General features: G+C 50.6%; 1 protein-coding gene across 7 annotated transcripts in view; it reads left to right on the forward strand.

Moving 5' to 3' along the window:
• The window catches only part of pik3cd (phosphatidylinositol-4,5-bisphosphate 3-kinase, catalytic subunit delta), a 219529-nt gene that overhangs the window by 98846 nt on the left and 100724 nt on the right, over nucleotides 1-19959 (forward strand). For 3 of the 7 annotated variants that reach the window (XM_038821382.1, XM_038821381.1, XM_038821386.1), the window contains one exon: nucleotides 5943-6445. The exons of 3 other annotated variants lie outside the window; for them this stretch is intronic. The gene's annotated coding sequence lies outside the window, so the exon portion shown is untranslated. Of the gene's footprint in view, nucleotides 1-5877; nucleotides 6446-19959 lie in introns of those variants that run through there. One more of the 7 variants, XM_038821384.1, reaches the window with a different exon arrangement.

Here is a 19959-nt window from a genome sequence, read left to right on the forward strand (position 1 = left end):
ATGTTAACGCATTTCAAACACTGTGAGCCAATGTGGGTGAAAACATTCAGTGCAAAAGAAATGGAATGTATTTTATTTGAAATGACCCAGGCGTCATTAGATAATACAGTTCCAATATCACGGCCCATGTGAGTGACCCAGTTAATTCCCCAATTATGTAATTGGATAGATAATTGAAGGGGAAGATTTTTCAGGTTGGTGGAGAATGGAGCTAATTGCATGGCACTTTCCCAAAGAGCACACAATGGGACAAATGGGTAATTCTATAATGGTCGGCCAGCCATTACAGCAGATAAAACTGGTATGCAAACAACTCGACTCCGGGCTGGTGTGTACTCACATTTGCATGTCAACAGTTGAACTTCGGCCACTTGAGCCTGTGTGTACTGTACGAAAATGTGCTTTGAAGCAGGTGAGGCCACAAACCTCCAGTTCGCACTGGTAGCTCCAGATTGTGATTACCCAGCCTGTCGCTGTACTTGTGTAACCTTGCGGAATTCTGCATTGTGGATTGGTAACGCTGTAAACTGCTGGCCTTTTAGTTCTGATTGTGGGAGATCAGCACCTGTATACCACCTTTGCACCATTAAGTCTGGGTTTTCTGTCCTGTGGTGAATGTCACTTAGTAATTCACACTGTATTTATCAATACTATTGTAAGCGCAGTAGCGTTATCCGACCACTAGTGGGAGTAGCTCTAGGAATGCTCAGGTGTTTGTACAGGGCTCCACCCTTGGCTCCGCCCACGACTCCTCCCCCTAGACTGCTGTATAAATAACCGTGTCCAGAGCCAGCCTGAGTTCATCGAGAGTTCAACGGGTAACAGGCTGGCTCTGAAGTAAGTAGATTAAAACCACTGTTCATATCTGAAAGCACGTGTCTCGTGAATTGATGGTTCCATCACGTCCCACTCTCAGTGCTAAGATCTCCGGTCAAAGTCGTGACTAGCATTTTGTACGATTGTCACTATAGCTTCCTATATCTCTTCCTTCCACTTGACCCTTGACATAGGTAACTTCCCCTCTGTCCCTCCCGACTCTCTCTCTCCTCTAAAGTCCATCGCTGGGGGATCGCCTCCTTCGAGGTTTTGTCTTGCTGGGAAATCCAGCCTATCCTCTGCTTGGGTGGTCAGTAGGTGTGTGCATTCTCTGTCGCTTGCTCTTCATTAACTACATGTATTGTTAACCGGAGGCACAGGATTAGTTCCCAGATGTAGGTTGGCAGCACCCAGCTCAACCCGCCTGTTTCCTCCTGTGACCCAAATAATTTTGAACGTGCTGTCAAGTCAGCTGTTTCTGTTATCAACACCTGGGTGAGTTGAAAGCCAATAAAAACAGTTCTGGTGAAACTCGGCAAGTCTGGCAGCCTCTGTAGAGAGAGAAACGGCCTTATCATTTAGAATCCAATATGACTCTTCCTTGGAACTAATTTGCATCAAGAGTGTTGAGTTGAAAACCTGCTGCGGCGAACGAGCCGTTCCTGTTCAGCTCCTGTGTGTAACTCCCATCAGCCACCACTCCCATCAACCTCCCTGGCTGACCATCACAAATTGAACCGGAATGTTCCGCGCCTTGGCTTCCTTCTCGATCCCCGAGCCCAATTCCGCTCACTCCTTCTCTCTGTCCCCAAAACTAACTACTCTCCCTCTGCAGCATCTCCGATGTCCGATTCCTCTCTCTTTCTGCCAGAACTTCTTTGTCACCTCAATTTTCCACCCTGGGAAGCTGACTCCTGGAACATTGTCAAGACTGGGATGGAGGGGTTTTTAATCAGTGGAGGAATTAAGGGTTGCGGAGATAAGACAGGAGAGTGGACGAGGTGAGTTTTAGATCAGCGGTGATATTAAATGGCGAAGCAGGCTCGAAGGGCTGAATGGCCCACTCCATAGAATCCACGGAATCCCGGCAGAGCAGAAAGAGGCCTTTCAGCCCATCTAGTCCGAACCGACCCTTCGAAAGAGCATTCTATCTAGGTCCACTTCCCCACCCTATCCCAGTAACCCCAGTCGTTGCCCACCTAACCTGCACATCTTTGGACTGTGGGAGGAAACCGGAGCACCCGGAGAAAACCCACGCACACACGGGGAGAACGTGCAAACACCACACAGACAGTCACTTGAGGCCGGAATTGAACCCTGACATTATGAGGCAGCAGTGCTAACCATTGTACCACCGTGCCCCCCCCCCCCCCCCCAAGTCCTGTTCCTATTTGTTACAGTCAAAGTTTGACTTCTTGAATACCTTCCAAGCAAGCCTACCTGCCCCACTCCTCCCTGCCTCACCCCTGCAGCACTTCAACTTGCCCAGGATGCACTAAACCTCTCCTCTTCCTTCAGTGAAACTCTCAAAGACACAACATAAATACCGAGCCATTGCCTTGACAGTCAGAACTAGATTCATAGTCCCACTCGTTTGAGGATCCAAAATTCCACAACTGCACTGGAATAAGAGAGGCGGGTTTTATCATGTTCTGAAACCTGAATGGTAGAAGCGTCTAGGTCTCTCCCTCTGGATTAATTTTCCTGTTGTGCAACTAACTTGGGACAATGAAAACACCCTGTGGTTACAGTCACTCAATTCACTTGATGCTATTCCTTTATTGGGTTCATTATGGCTTTGGTGTAAACACATTACACAATCTGGTTTTGTAAAGAATGTACGACTGATGTTTTTCGCAGGAGTAAATATTCTGGATTATGTAATATGCTGTGTTAATGGCCCCTGGCAATTGCCTATAAAGAGACTGAGAAATGAAACGTTGTAACATGGGCAATGCTCCATCTCCAAGGTATTTGACATTAGATAAAGTTCCAATGAAACTGCAATAATTTAGAACATAGAACATACAGTGCAGAAGGAGGCCATTCCGCCCATCGAGTCTGCACCGACCCACTTAAGCTCTCACTTCCACACTATCCCCGTAACCCAATAACCCCTGATACCCCTCCTAACATTTTGGACACTAAGGGCAATTTATCATGGCTAATCCACCTAACCTGCACGTCTTTGGAAGGAAACTGGAGCACCCGGAGGAAACCCACGCAGACACGTTGAGAACGTGCAGACTCTTCACAGACAGTGACCCAGCGGGGAATCGAACCTGGGACCCTGGGGCTGTGAAGCAATGGTGCTAACCACTGTGCTACCATGCCGCCCATTCTTACTATTTTTATTACGAAAATAAAAACAAATCCACCATTGTGTGGTGATATCCATCATCCGGTCTGATGTGATGAGGTTCAATTGCGTTGCCCATTGTTCTTTACCTCAATGGCTGCCCCATTCCCTTCCTGCCTGTGGAGCCTGAGCCTGTGGTGTGACCACCTCTCTATACATGCTTTCCACAATGCTCTCCGACTCGCGGATGCTCCACAGTGTCTCCAGCCGCCGCTCCAGCTCTGACACTCGAGTTTCCAGGAGCTGCAACTGGAGACACTTCCTGCACAAATGCTGACCCTGGGGACATGGAGCAAGAGGAGCAGACCATACCTTGGAGCTGTCCTGCCATGATTTATTCCTTTAAATTAAACTTTTGAAATTAAACATTCGATAGATGTTTTTGTGTCGGATTATATCCAGTCGCCTATATACCATTTACTTAGCTTTATCTTACTTGATCTGACAACAAATTAAATAGTCATTTATATGAAATTTAAAAAGTTATTTAATTAAAATTTAAAAAGTTATTTAAATCAACGTAAAAATAGTAATTTAAATCAAATTAAAAACTAGTAACTCCACAAATATGTGTGTCCCGCGCAGTGTCCCTCGCAGTGTCCGGCACAGTATCCATGCAGTGTCCGGCACAGTGTCTAGCGCAGTGTCTAGCGCAGTGTCTAGCGCAGTGTCTAGCGCAGTGTTCAGCGCAGTGTCCCGCGCAGTGTCCCGCGCAGTGTCCCGCGCAGTGTCCCGCGCAGTGTCCCGCGCAGTGTCCCGTGCAGTGTCCCTCGCAGTATCCACGCGGTGTCCGGCGCAGTGTCCGGCGCAGTGTCCGGCGCAGTGTCCGGCGCAGTGTCCCACGCAGTGTCCGGCGCAGTGTCCGGCGCAGTGTCCGGCGCAGTGTCCGGCGCAGTGTCCGGCGCAGTGTCCGGCGCAGTGTCCCACGCAGTGTCCGGCGCAGTGTCCGGCGCAGTGTCCCACGCAGTGTCCGGCGCAGTGTCCGGCGCAGTGTCCGGCGCAGTGTCCGGCGCAGTGTCCGGCGCAGTGTCCGGCGCAGTTCCCACGCAGTGTCCCACGCAGTGTCCGGCGCAGTGTCCCTCGCAGTGTCCCACGCAGTGTCCGGCGCAGTGTCCGGCGCAGTGTCCCACGCAGTGTCCGGCGCAGTGTCCGGCGCAGTGTCCGGCGCAGTGTCCGGCGCAGTGTCCGGCGCAGTGTCCGGCGCAGTTCCCACGCAGTGTCCCACGCAGTGTCCGGCGCAGTGTCCCTCGCAGTGTCCCACGCAGTGTCCGGCGCAGTGTCCGGCGCAGTGTCCGGCGCAGTGTCCGGCGCAGTGTCCGGCGCAGTGTCCCACGCAGTGTCCGGCGCAGTGTCCGGCGCAGTGTCCGGCGCAGTGTCCGGCGCAGTTCCCACGCAGTGTCCCACGCAGTGTCCGGCGCAGTGTCCGGCGCAGTGTCCCACGCAGTGTCCCACGCAGTATCCACGCAGTGTCCGGCGCAGTGTCCGGCGCAGTGTCCCTCGCAGTGTCCCTCGCAGTGTCCGGCGCAGTGTCCGGCGCAGTGTCCGGCGCAGAGTCCGGCGCAGGGTCCCGCGCAGGGTCCCGCGCAGGGGTCCCGCGCAGGGGTCCCGCGCAGCATATGCCTCATCGTGCCGCCCTGTTTCGGGTGCTGACTCCGAGATGTGCCGCTGTCAGTGGGGTGAGTCCCGGGGGAGGTGGTGGCTGCCACTGCCACTCTGTCAGATGGCTCCGGGTTGGCACCCAGTGCCCCCTCCTCCCGGCCGGTGCCCATAGGTGCCCACCTCAGGACAGAAGGGCAGCTGGATCGAGCCCCTCTGAATCTCACCGTCACACCCCAGCGTCTGCATCAGCTGCGGGGAAACCTGGTCGCGATGCTCAGCATCTGACTGGGACCCAGCTGGGTCCTGGGATCCAGCAGCCCTCCGACTGCTGTGTGGCCTGGGTGTTCCTGCCTCCACCCAAAGTGCATCAGAAACTGTGCGGTGCTCATCACAATGTGCCCCAGAAGCCTAACCACTACCGTTGCCCACCGAGGTGTGTGTCTGCGCTGGTGGAGGGTGGGGATGACAGCTGTGATGTTTCGAATTTGGTTCCCTCGGAATTCTCCTCCGAGGTGTTTCCACGGGAGGCAGGGTGGGGAGGGTGGGGAGGGTGGGGAGGGTGGGGAGGGTGGGGCCCGGACGGCCCACCCCGGATGGCCCACCCCGGACGGCCCACCCCGGACGGCCCACCCCGGACGGCCCACCTGGGCGGGGCCCACCCCGGACGGGCCAGCCCAGTCAGATGGAAAACCTGCAGGAGAATGGTAATGTGGTCAGTGGGAGGAATGGGCCATTTGGTGTGGCATTAACAACCCGCGTGTGACAGGTCATCTGGGTGGGAGCCGGTGGACCCTCACGTCTGCAGTGTGTGCCAACCTCGATGGTTCATTGCATTGCACAGCCTACCTTTCATTGGCATCATAAGACTGAAGAGACGCTATTGTGTTTAACGTGCCTCCAATCAAAGTGAATCTGAGCCATTGGGATGTGAGGCTTTAATGATTCTTGTTGAGTTGCTGAAATGGGTAAGCAACTATTCCTGGGAAACCGATTCATCGTTAATGACACTGTTGTTCAGTAAAACCTATTGTGACTAATCCTGTGGTGGAGCTGCTGTTCTTTGATTAACATAATCTAAGCCCAACCCCCAGTTGGTGGCCGAGCTGGGAAGGATTTACATTACAGTTTTTGTGTGGGTTTCTCTTTAGCTTCTCTCTTTGTTTTCAAGTCGCGCTTTGTGGAGAACTAACACTCGACGCTTGACCAACAGCGCGGAGAGAAGTACATCTCATGGGGGAAGCAGTAAAGTTGCGAGAGCAAGGGAAAGGGAGGTGCATTGCAACGCAATGGAGCGGTTTAAAAAACTGAAGTGTTTTCTGGCACTGCTTTTGGCTGTGATGTTTGCCTGAAGCTCTGACTCATGTTAGCTGGCACCCTTTCATTATTGAGCTGCTGTGAATGCTTGACTTCCCACTTGAACTGTTGCTGGAGTTTATTGCTACTTGCTGGAGGATTTCAGCCAAGATTTTACAATTACGCACAGGATTCTAGTGTGATGTAACCACTATTATATTTCTAAACTGCACAGTTGATACAAGCAAACCTACATTCATTCAATGAAGACTGTTCCTAGTTACGTGTACTTATCACTACAGTAAAGGAACTGCAGGATCGATTATTTTAATGTATGGGTTTAGTAATCTTCTCCATACGTTCAATTCAGGAACTGAGGCAAGTTGGCATTCTTTGTATTAATATTTCATTTACGTAGCATGTATTAATATTTAATTTATGTACATGTGTAAAATACATTCAGTGAAACCTCTGTGTGGGGTGCAAATTGTTTCGGGAACAATACTATCTGATTACACAGGTTATTGATGTAATTCAGAATTGGATGTTGTCTAACATTAAAACTTGTTTCTCGCATTAATAGAAAGATAAATCTGAGTGCCCCCCTTTCACTCAAACTGACAAAATATTTGAGAAATGTAGTAAAGCACGATTTCTTTAAAATAACTTAGTTTTCACTGACAACTCTGTGGAACTCTTTACTCATTTACGAAGGTGGGAACATTTGTGAGGGTTTTGTTATAGGCAAGGATTGCTACTAGTTTGGAAATAGCAGGCACGTCCCCAAGCAGACCAACATTTTTATTGTGAGCATTTTATTGTGACTAACTCTGTATCATCCGGTAGACTTTTTGAATCTGACAACAGATTTCTAAGCTCGTAGAAATAGCTGTGTGCACATCTTGTTCGTTATCCTTTCCCCGTTGGCCTGCTTCTACCCAGTCAGTGTTTCAAAGCCAGATCTTTCTCTCTTTTAAAAAATTATCCTCTGTACTTGCACCTTGGAATGGCTTGAGAAAATTTTAACCAAATTGATTAGCATAGAGTCGGAATGTGGATGATGGGCTCAAGACTTGCCAAACAGATTTATGGTATTGTGAGTGTTCGGAATACTTTTTAACAGATTAAATATTTATAGTTGGTCCTGAGTTTAGTAAGAGCTGTGGAGGGTTATAGTGCAGGTAGGCAAGTGAGGCTGGTTCATTTTATTTTCTTTTGAAGTATTGCTGAGCTCTAACCACGATAGACGTCTTACTGGTTTACCAGTCGCTGTTTAAAGTGCAAAAATATTTTAATATTAATAATCGCTTATTGTCACAAGTAGGCTTCAATGAAGTTACTGTGAAAAGCCCCTAGTCGCCACATTCCGGCGCCTGTTCGGGGAGGCTGGTACGGGAATTGAACCCGCGCTGCTGGCATTGTTCTGCATTACAGGCCAGCTGTTTAGCCCACTGTGCTAAACCAGCCCCATATGTTGTAATTTTGATGCTGTGATGGAGAAATAAGGAAAAGGTTCGATTTGTTCAGAATGCATTGGCGCCCTGGTTTCCCTAGTTCAGCCTGGAACCTCCTGTATGCGAGGGATGCAGTTCCAGGCAATGAGCTGGCCGGTGTCTAGGCCAGGATTATACAGGTGAGCGGGTTTGCTACTTCATGATGCCAAACCTTTTTTACTGATGCTCAGTGTTCAGGTGAAAGTGCAGTTAAACCAAAGCCCCGTCTGATTTCTCAGGTGGCGGAGTGGTAGTGGTTAGCACGGTCGCTTCACAGCGCCAGGGTCCCAGGTTCGATTCCCGGCTTGGGTCTCTGTCTGTGCAAAGTCTGCACGTTCTCCCCGTGTCTGTGTGGGTTTCCTCCGGTTTCCTCCCACAGTCCCAAAGATGTGCACATTAGGTGGATTGGCCATGATAAATTGCCCCTTAGTGTCCAAAAGGTTAAGTAGGATTGCTGGGTTCGGGAATAGGGTGGCGGTCTGGGCTTAGGTATGGTGCTCTTTCCAAGGACCAGTGCAGACTCGATGGGCCGAATGGCCTCCTTCTGCACTGTAAATTCTATGTACACAATCCCACGCTACTGTTTCCAAGAGCAGAGGAAACATCTCCAGAACCCCTGGACAATATTAGTCCAGCGACCACCATCAGTAGAGCTGCTCTGGTTGTTTGTTCACTGCTCTCTATGGAATCGCGCTGTGCTCAAATTGATTCCTGCGGTCCCCACACTACAGCAGTGACTACACTTCAAAGAAGTACTTCATTTGCGAGCCAGTGCTTGGGTTTGTGCTGAGGTTGTGAAGGGTGCTTTTAGAATGCAGTTCTGCATTTCTTTTAAAGATGATTTCTTTGCAAAGGAATTGAAGGACTGACTGCCTCCTGTGCCCCTATTGGAGCAAGGAGTAATAATAATAATCATTTTTGTCACAAGTAGGCTTACATTAACACTGCAATAGAGTTACTGTGAAAAGCCCCTAGTCGCCACATTCCGGCACCTGTTCGGGTACACTGAGGGAGAATTCAGAATGTCCAAGGGGAAAGTTTTATTCCTGGATGACCTTAGTGACCACAATTTGGTGTCTTTCCCTATTGCAGTGGAGAGGGGTAAGGCCATACGGCAGGGCAAGGTTTATAATTGGGGGAGGGGTAATTATGATGCGATTAGGCAAGAATTAGGGAGCATCAGATGGGAACAGAAACTGTCAGGGAAAGGCGGAAATGAAAAGTGGAGCTTGTTCAAGGAACAAATACTGCGTGTCCTTGATAGGTATGTCCCTGTCAGGCAGGGAGGAAATGGCCGTGTGAGGGAACCATGGTTCACAAAAAAGGTTGAATGTCTTGTCAAGAGGAACAAGATAGCTTGACATTGGTTTGGGACAATGCTCGACACAACACTGAGGGCCGAAGGGTCTGTTCTGTGCTGTACTGTACTATGTTCTATGATAATTCACCTGGCAAGCACGTCTTTCGGGACTTGTGGGAGGAAACCGGAGCACCCGGAGGAAACCCAGTAAGTGGCTTCCAACCCGCCGTCTGTTCCTATTTTGGCCCACAGCCAAGTATAGCTTCAGAACAACCTTACACCATCACCACCTGATTATTTTTTGTCTTCTCTACTCTGGAGCTTATTTAACTAAAGTTAAACAGTTGCCGGAGTGAGATAAACATTTTGCAATTACAAAGCACTTTATTATCTCATTAGAATAGCTCAAAGTACTCCAAGCAGAGATTACCTTTGGAGTCCATTGAGCAGAAACACATTGGAAGAGGAGGATGTGACCATGAAGAGCCTGTTTTGCCTGTTGAATGAGGATGGTTGATCTGTGATCTGACTGCCCATACCCACCGTGCCCCATATCACTTGGTGTCCGAGATGCTCTGAAATCCCGGCCAAGTGTTGACGGCGGTGACAGAACCCGGCAGGAACGATGCCGGCGTCAACGAGCCTCCAGGCCCAGTCTTTCACCCCTTCCTCGGGGGCTAGTACGGCGGCGGAGTGCTGTCCGCTCGAAAGCCACCGCGCCACGGCCCCCGGGCAATACGTATGGGACCGTATGTAACCCACGCCGGCGGGACTCGGCCCGTCGAGCGCGGAGAATCGCCGTGGGGGGGGCGCTTTCAACGGCCCACGACCGGCGCGGCGGCGTCCCCGCGGGTGCGATTGGCGCTGATTCTCCGGGCGGCGGAGAATCAGCAACCCCGTGTCGGAGCAGCGCGCCGCGATTCTCACACCTTCCCCGGCGCTTCTCCGACCCGGCGCGGGGTCGGAGAATCCCGACCGATATCTTCAGTGAACAAAAATCTATCATTCTCCGGTTTAAGTGAACGATTGAGCTAACGTCAATGGATATTTACGGTCAGGAATTCCACATGTCTCCCAACCTTTCTGTGTAAAAGTGTTTCCTAATCCAATCCCTGAGAGGTCCGGCTCCATCCCCAAGTCCTGGATTCCTGAATTGAGAAAATTGTTTCCACCTATCCTATCTGTTCCCTGCACATCTCGAAAACTTCAATAAAATCACCCATTAACCATCTAAATCCCTGGGGCTACAACTCTAATTGTGTGGTCCCTCCTAAATTTAACCCTTAATACTCTAGCTGCCGTTCTGGTCTTCCTGCTGCTGTTACTTCAGCTCCAACGTGTTCAAACGAGGAAGGGAAAGCTTTTGAAATGTTTCCATTTCGAGAATCCTCTTCAAACCCCCCCCCCCCCCCCACAGCCTCTGCCTATTTGAGATTGAATAGAGAAGTTCTGTGTGCAAAAATCAGATAAGGTTAGAAAGTTGTGAAATCAGTAGCTTAACTAGGCTATAAGGTGGAACCTCTTCATAACCAATGTTTAGAAAATAGGCTCAATACAGAGCGGTTGAAAAACAAATGTTGGATTTTCCCAGCATCCTTCATGACCTTAAGACGCCTGAAAGCATTTTACAGTCAGTATGATCTCCGTGTGACCGAAGGAAACGCGACAGCCAATTTCTGCACAAAAAGCATAGAAGATCATAGAATTTACAATGCAGAAGGAGGCCATTCGGCCCATCGAGTCTGCACCGGCCCTTACAAAGAGCACCCTACTGAAGCCCATGTATCTACCCTATCCCCGTAACCCAGTAACCCCCACTTAACCTTTTTTGGTCACTAAGGGTAATTTATCATGGCCAATCCGCCTAACCCACACATCTTTGGACTGTGGGTGGAAACCGGAGCACCCGGAGGAAACCCACGCAGACACGGGGAGAACGTGCAAACTCCACCCAGACAGTGACCCAAGCTGGGAATCGAACCTGGGACCCTGGAGCTGTGAAGCAACTGTGCTAACCACGTTGCTACCGTGCTGCCCCAGCAATGTGGTAATGACACGGATACAGGTGGGACGGTGCCATAGTGGTTAGCACTGCCGCCTCAGAGCATCAGGGATCCGGGTTCAATTCCGGCCTCGGGTGACTGTCTGCACGTTCTCCCTGTGTCTGCGTGGGTTTCCTCCGGGTGCTTCGGTTTCCTCCCACAGTCCAAAGGTGTGCGGGTTAGGTGGGATTATGCAGATTGGGTGAGGTAGTGGGCTCTTTTGGAGGGTCGGTGCAGACTCGATGGGCTGAATGGCTCTGTCAGCACTGTAGGGATTCCATGGGTCTATGATAATGCTCCTTTGAGATGTAATTTACAGGCTAATTATTGGACAGGACACTGGGCAGAGTGCATTGGCCAATGGCATGGAGCTTTTACACCTACCTGGGGGGGGGGGCTCAGTTTAACCTATTGTGTGGATGGCGGCTCCCCACACCGTGTAGCATGCCTGCAGAACTGCACTAGAGCGTCAGTGGTGTGGAAGCTCCAAGATGGGTGGATTGGTTTCTCATTTAACAAAAAGGAAATGGGCTGTGATCTTTCAATCTGATAAATTGTGTTATTTCTGATTGTCGCAGAAGATGATTTTTTTAAACAAAGCTATGGTGTGTAGGCTTATAATGGTGCATTTTATGACCCAGTGAATTTGAATGAAACATCACAAATGTATCAAACTATGCCCTGCTGCCCTCTAACACACACAGCAAAATTGTTTTGTCCAAAATCTGATGGGAGTGAATTTTTTTTAGAACAGAACGAATTTGTCTTCACCTTGCTCCATAACTGAGTCTAATCTTTCTGTATTAAATAATCGTTTTGTAGTTCAGAACTTCAGGATTGCTGAGGAAAATAAGAGACATGCGATCAAGGCGTTTTATTCTTCTAGCTTGCAAGAATTTTCCCACAGTAATGGGGGAACAATAACTTACACCACACGAGAGGAGCTCAGTGCCCATATGGGCCTCTCTGTGATTTGCTAATATTTGCCATTCATGTTCCTTCTCTCAGACTGTCTGGTGGTCATTTGACTTTGATGTATCTGCGTAGCTTTCCCAAGGCGGTACAATAGCACAATGGTTAGCACTGTGGCTTCACAGCGTCAGGGACCGGGTTCGATTCCCGGCTGGGTCACTGTCTGTGCGGAGTCTGCACGTTCTCCCGGCGTCTGCGTGGGTTTCCTCCGGGTGCTCCGGTTTCCTCCCACAAGTCCTGAAAGACGTGTTGTCAGGCGGATTGGACATTCAGAATTCTCCCTCCGTGTACCCGAACAGGCGCCGGAATGTGGCGACTAGGGGCTTTTCACAGGAACTTCATGGCAGTGTCAATGTAAGCCTACTTGTGACAATAATAAAGATTATTATTATTAATAAGCTGAGCAAGAAAAGATTGTGAGCATAACTTGGAGCTGATCTCTTCGGACCACAGAGAGCAGTGTGGGTCAGGGAATGTAAATATATCACATCCCCACAGGTATGCAGAAACAGGATTATTGCGTACATTTGCTCAATTTTAGAAGGAAACTGAACTCTAGCTATCCGACATCCGTTGATCAAAACCCGTGATGGCCACACTAAAAAAGACTGTTAATATTATTGGTGTGTTTGGCATCATTCCGTGTTGCCCAATGCTTGGTGCAGGCGTTCCATTGGGAAATTATTGACTAGTTTGTGTTTCTTTCCTCACCTCCCCAACCCAACCAGTAAATAATACCATCCAATTTGTTATTTTACTCAAGTAAGTAACATTAGAATGGTCTATCCCAACATTGATCCATTCATTGGTGTCTCTCAAATAGAAGCAAAATACTGCGGATGCTGGGAATTTGAAATAAAAACAGAAACCGCTGGGTAAACTCAGCAGGTCCTGCACTGTCTGTAGCGAGAAACAGGGTTAACGTTTCAAGTCCGAATGACCTTTCTATAGTTCTGGAGAAGAGACACATTCTTGTTTCCCCTCCACAGATGCGTTTTCTGTTTTTATTTATTATATTGGTTTCTCCAATTATTTGTCAGAATTTATTTTGGAACCAATTCTCCTGTGCGATGTACCTTGGGAGAGCAGCATGCTAATGCCAAATTCGACAAGAACAATTTGTTGGGGTGGGGGCCTGGGTAGGGTGCTCTTTCAGAGGCAGACTGATGGGCTGAATGGCCTCCTTCTGCACTGCAGGGGTTCAATGAAACAAGAGCAACTTATATTTGTGTAGCAACATTTTGTAGTGAAATGTCCCGATATACTTCACAGTCATGTTATTGAACAACATTTGACATTGAGCAGCACGAGGGGATATTATGGTGGATGACCAAAGGATTATTCAAAATGTATCTTATAAGGCTTGTCTTCAGGGAAGAGAGAGCAATAGAGAGGCAGAAAAGTTGAGGGATGGGAATTCCAGGAGGTTGAAACATTGACAGCTCAGGACGCAGCTACCAATGATAGAACGATTAAACTCCAGGCAGGGCTGGAAGATGTAATGGAAGTAACATAGTGATTCTGGAGGGTGTGGGCTGGGAGAATGACGCAGGGGTGGGGAAGGGCGAGGACATGGAGATATTTGAAAATAAGCATTGGAATTTTAAAATTGAGATGCTGCTTAATCTGCTTAATTCCGATTAACCATAGAATTTACAGTGCAAAAGGAGGCCATTCGGCCCATGGAGTCTGCATCCGCCCTTGGAAAGTGCATCCTACCCAAGGCCACACCCGTAACCCAGTAACCCCACTTAACCTTTTTGGACACTAAGGGGCAATTTAGCATGACCAATCCACCTAACCCGCACAGCTTTGGACTGTGGGAGGAAACCTGAGCACCCGGAGGAAACCCACGCACACAGGGGGAGGACGTGCAGACTCCGCACAGACAGTGACCCAAGCCGGGAATGGAACCCGGGACCCTGGAGCTGTGAAGCAACTATGCTAACCACTGTGCTACCATAAATGAGGAGGAATGTCTTCAGCCAGAGTGTGGCGAATCTATGGAGCTCATTGCGGCAGAAGGCTGTGGAGGCCAAGTCACAGTGTCTTCAAGACCGAGAAAGGTTCTTGATTAATAACGGGATCAGGATTATGGGGAGCATTACCGGGCACACTGAGGGAGAATTCAGAATCTCGAATTCACCTAGCATACACATCTTTCGGGACTTGTGGCAGGAAATCAGAGCACCCGGAGGAGACCCATGTGGACACAGGGAGAATGTGCAGACTCCGCACAGACAGTGACCTGAGCCAGGAATCAAACCCTGGACACTGGTGCTTTGAAGCAACAGTGCTAACCACTGTGCTACCGTGCCGCCCATCTTATGGTCTTAACATGCGACCAATATAGATGAGTGAGCACAGGCGTGATGGGACTTTGTGTGTGTTAGGGTGCGGGTAGTAACATTTTGGATAACCACATTTATAGAGCAAGAAAGATCCAATTTAATTTCTTTTAAAAATTTGTTCGTGGGATGTGTGCGTCTCTGGTTCGCCCATCCCTAATTGCCCTTCACAAGGTGGTGGTGAGCTGCCTTCTTGAACCACTGCAGTCCCTGAGGTGTAGGCACAGCCACTGCTGTTAGGGAGCGAGTTTCAGGAATTTGGCCCAGCGGCAGTGAATGGCCGATATATTTCCAAGTCAGGGCGGCGAGTGACGTGTATCATGTATTTGTAGTTGCCTTCATTCTCATTCTATGATGCTTTTGAGACATGTACACGATATTTGGACACCACTCTTCCTCATTTCTAAAAGCAGCCAGGTTGGAGAGGGTGCGATAATATTAGAAATAGGGGGAGAAGGAGGCCTCGAGCCTGCTCTTGTTGGCTTCCCATGGATTTCCTTTCCAAAAGGAATGATCTTTTCGGCGCACCCCAGTTGGCCCTCATCAGTGCCGATGCATTGAGGCGGTGAAGACATTTCCGTTTGGCAAGTTTTGGTAAACCAGCTGAGGGGAAATTCAAGCGAGAATGACAGAAGGAAGCGGAAACCTAAAGCTAGTTTCACAATGAGTTCTCGTCATTGCTGGTTCCGCCTGATTCCTCGCTGTGCGCCCTCTCCACGCGGTGTGGGTCTGAGGGGATCAAATCTCAGCGTTCCTTCCCATCATTGCGAGTCTCCAACACCACTGTTATACGGCTATTGTCTTCAATAGTGTGAATACCATGGGGCATAAATGACGACCTTGCCATGTGGCAGCCAAATAGGATTTTCATCATTTTCCTCAAACCCACCTACTTCCAGTTTCCACTTTCCTCCCTGAATATCGCAAGGAAGCTGCTGAAATATTAATTTCTGCTCGAAGAGATGGTCGAGTCAATGGAAACAGGACAATGGCCATCTCACTAACAGCCCAGTCTGTGGTCACTTATTGTCAAGGAAGGGCAGCACGGTGGCCTAGTGGTTAGCACAGCTGCCTCACGGCGCTGAGGTCCCAGGTTCGATCCCGGCTCTGGGTCACTGTCCCTGTGGAGTTTGCACATTCTCCCCGTGTCTGCGTGGGTTTCGTCCTCACAACCCAAAAATGTGCAGGGTAGGTGGATTGGCCACGCTAAATTGCCCCTTTATTGGAAACAATGAATTGGATACACTAAATTTTTTTTTTTTAAATTATTGTCAAGGGGTGAAAGCTGTTCATTCAGCCCTCACACAGAGACAGGCTAATGACATCTGCGATCCCACAATATGCGCCCCTGGAGGAACAATGGGGGCTGGGATTGTCCGTCAGCTGACGTGAAATTGAGAAAGGCGATTGGACGGAGAATCGGTCGTGAGGCTAAAATTGTGGCGGGCGCCAGACGCTCGCCCGAATGCCATGCTCTGGTGCCTCGACAGCAGTGTCCACTCCACATGTATCGTAAAAACCGTTTGCATGTCATTAGCGGGGCCTGACCTGGTATTCTCCGGGGCCTCCCGCGATGCTCTGTCTCCACCAGGTGGAATTACTGAAGGCGAGTTTCACTTGTGTTTTCAAAATGTGGGAAAGCGGCACCGTTGCTGCTGAGGGAGAGAGAGAGAGAGGGTGCGGAAAGAGTCCAACATCGCCCAAATTTGCTGACAGCTGTGCCGCTGGATGGGGGCTCCTGGCAGGGCCGTGGGGAGTAGCCAGGAGGTAGGCCATGGGGTTGGGGTGGACGGGTACGGAACACCATTGCCGAAGCCGGCAAGGCAGCCATGCAAACAGCCCGCTGTGAGCTTAGTGCCGCAGGCCACCCCCCCCTAGGTGCCCACTGGCCCCAGCCGACCAATCAAAGGGACCCATCCAGTGCAGCCAATGCCATCTTGTTGGCTGGGATGAGCGTGTTAGGAAGTGGAGTGCTAATATACGGCTGCAGCTTGTCAGCTACCGAGTGTTAATCCCGACCCTGGCGAATCCAACACGGTTTCTCATTGGAGTCAATGGTGCTCCACGTGGTGTTGGTGCGAGCCCATTAACGGTTACTGAATTGCTTCGGGACCGCCGCCTATTTTGCTGTTTTGGAAATCCACCGATTCTGACCCGGGGTCAACACGTCGCTGAAAGGGATCATCGTACCCAGGATGTTTGTCAGCCGTGTGCTCTTCAGATTAAACAGGTCGAACCTCCAAAGTCTTGCCCAGCCAGGAGATTTCATTCAGAATTCTAGGCTAACAAAGTGATTGAGTAAATGCTTCAAAGTGTTAAATGAATTTGCAAATCCCATTCCCTGAATAATAGCAACTTGGGTGGGATTCTCCGACCCCCTCCGAGCCGGACAATCGCCGGGGGGGGGGGGGGGGGGGGGGGGGGGGGGGGGTGAATCCCGGCCGGCGTCGGCTGGCAAATTCTCCGGCGCCGGTTTTTCGGCGGGGGCAGAATCGTGCCGCGCCGGTTGGGAGCCGTTGGCAGCGGCCCACCCGGTGGTTCTCTGCTCTGTGATGGGCCGAGCGGCCGCCCGTTTTCGGCCAGTCCCGCCGGTGTAAATTACACAAGGTTCGTACAGGCGGGACCTGGCTCTGTGGGTGGCCTGCGGAGTCCTCGGGGGGGGCACGGGGGTAACAGGCCCCGGAGGGGGGCCCGGTGGCCTGGCCCGCGATCGGGGCCCACCACTTTCCCTCCGCGCCGGCCGCTGTAAAGCTTCGCCATGTCCAGCGCGGAGGGAAAGAGTGCCCCCACGGCATGCACAGGAATCACGGCAGCATTTCTGGGAACACGCTGGCGCTCCTGCGCATGCGCCAACTGGCGCCAGCTGGCGGAGGCCCCTTCGGTGCCGGTTCGCACGGCGCCAATCACTCCAGCGCCAGCCTAGCCCCCGAAGGTGCGGAGGAACCCCGGTTTTAGATTTATGTAACTTTTAAATCTTTTAAGATGATTAAAATGCCCCAGCCCACTTCACAGGAGAATTATAAAACAAAATATGACACCAGGTCATAGGGGATATTTGGTCAGATGGCCAAACGTTTGGTCAATGAGGTCGGTGTTGAGAAGGTTTTTAAAGGCGGAAAACGAGCCAGAGAGGTTTAAGGAAGGAATTTCAGAGCCTGGGGTCTTGGCAACTGAGGGCTCGGCCACCAAAGGTGCAGGAACAAAATTGGGGAGACTAAAGAGGCCAGAATTAGAGGAGTGCAGATATCTGGGAAGGTTGTGGGGCTGGAGGAGGTTACTGAGGTCGGGAGGGCAAGACTGAGAATATGAAAATCAAGATGTTACTTGAATGGGAGCCAGTGTAGGTCATGCGAGCAGAGGGATGGCGGGTAAATGGGACTTGGTGTTCCTCGATGTGTGTCCAAAGTTTTGTGTTTCCTCAGTTGTATAATTTCCGTGGTCCAGCAGGTTTTCTGATAGGCCCCTGCTCATCACATGGTGGCTAAGCACATGGCATTAGTCATGTGGCCATCCTGGAACAATCAAATGCAATGTTTTTCCCCCACAGCCCGGCTCAGCTGGGACCACCCGCTGATACTTTCCAAATCACTCCCTCACTGCGCAATACAAACCATTCCTGCCAACCAAGCCTCACTGATGGTGGTATCACCAGGCTACGGGTGCGATTTAACGGACAAAGTCCCGTTGCCGGGTGGGTTTAGCGGGTCGTTTCCCGGCCCTGCTGCGTCACGAACGACCCCGTTATTATTTTGTGCCTTGGCGAGGAAGGCCCATCCGAGGCCGCACTTACCTTCATTCCCTGCATTGAGGAGCTCTGCTAGCAAGGTTTACCGGGCAGGTCACGTCCCACGCAGGCATGGCCGTTAGATTCCGCCCTATATAATAAGCCACGGGAACTGAGAATCATTCAAAAACATGCTAACATAGGTTGTGTGCAGTTCATTTCCTCATTAGCTGGTGGTCACAGGCTTTAAATAACTTGATTTGTGCTTCAATGTATTCCAGGCCTTGTGTTGGAAGCTGCACTGTATTTGAGTTCACTATCGGTGACCGTACATGCCAAGAACACCTGTTTATTCAGCCACCTTTTCTTTTTCCTTGTTGGCTTTTTGTGTGTTTCACAAAATTGGCTATTTTCTGCTTTTGTCGTTCATCAATTATGTTGCAGTTAATCTTGCCTCCGAAAACTATTTCTGTTCGATTGCATTTCGACAAAGCAATCTCTGGAGTTCAGTCTCCCGTGGGACTTGAACTTCCCCTCTGAAAGTTACTGTTGAATCTGCTTCCAGCGCCCATTCATGTGTTTCAGACCCGGACAGCTCACAGGCCATTCACCACTGAACAGATCATTCTGTGATCTGAGGACAGATGTATGAAAGCAGATACACAAACCTGCAACTTCCTTCCTCGTCACTGCAGCATCTGGGTACTTTGCCTGCTCAACAATCTGTGTCCTGCTCTATACCTCCCTCAGGTCAAGCTGCACTATACCTCCATTCTCTCCCCCACTCCTCCCTCTCATTGTCCTACCTCCAGGGGCACCCCACCTCCATTCTCTACCCCACTCCTCCCTCTCACTGCCCTACCTCCAGGTGCAGTCCACCTCCATTCTCTCCTCCACTCCTCCCTCTCACTGCCCTACCTCCAGGTGCAGTCCACCTCCATTCTCTCCCCCACTCCGCCCTCTCACTGCCCTACCTCCAGGGGCACCCCACCTCCATTCTCTCCTCCACTCCTCCCTCTCACTGCCCTACCTCCAGGTGCAGTCCACCTCCATTCTCTCCCCCACTCCGCCCTCTCACTGCCCTACCTCCAGGTGCACACCACCTCCATTCTCTACCCCACTCCTCCCTCTCACTGCCCTACCTCCAGGGGCACCCCACCTCCATTCTCTCCTCCACTCCTCCCTCTCACTGCCCTACCTCCAGGTGCAGTCCACCTCCATTCTCTCCCCCACTCCGCCCTCTCACTGCCCTACCTCCAGGTGCACACCACCTCCATTCTCTCCTCCACTCCTCCCTCTCACTGCCCTACCTCCAGGTGCAGTCCACCTCCATTCTCTCCCCCACTCCGCCCTCTCACTGCCCTACCTCCAGGTGCACACCACCTCCATTCTCTCCTCCACTCCTCCCCCTCACTGCCCTACCTCCAGGGGCACCCCACCTCCATTCTCTACCCCACTCCTCCCTCTCACTGCCCTACCTCCAGGTGCAGTCCACCTCCATTCTCTCCTCCACTCCTCCCTCTCACTGCCCTACCTCCAGGGGCACCCCACCTCCATTCTCTCCCCCACTCCTCCCTCTCACTGCCCTACCTCCAGGTGCAGTCCACCTCCATTCTCTCCCCCACTCCTCCCTCTCACAGCTCCGACCCCAATTCGTGTTCAAAAGCCGATCCATCCCAGTTAAGCGGTTAGGCAGATCTAGAATTCCGCGAGGTACTGATAGAGCGAGAAGTTTGGCTACCTGATTTAAAATAATTGAGGTAGGAAGTTGAAGGGCAATAAGAGGAGGATTTACACAAAGGGTTTTAGAATAACCCAGAATGCACTAACCTACAGGGTGCGATTGAACGGATACCCTAGGAATTTGAAAAGGCAACTGGACAGGTACTCGAAGCAAACTAATTGGCAGCCTTTGGGGATAGGATGCAGGTCCAAATTGGACAGCTCAATCAAGGGGCTAGCAAAAGCTTGATGGGCCAAACGGCCTCCTTCTTCTGTCCTGTAAGATTGAAC

Source organism: Scyliorhinus canicula, chromosome 16, assembly GCF_902713615.1.
Source record: "Scyliorhinus canicula chromosome 16, sScyCan1.1, whole genome shotgun sequence".
NCBI classification, from domain to species: Eukaryota; Metazoa; Chordata; class Chondrichthyes; order Carcharhiniformes; family Scyliorhinidae; genus Scyliorhinus; species Scyliorhinus canicula.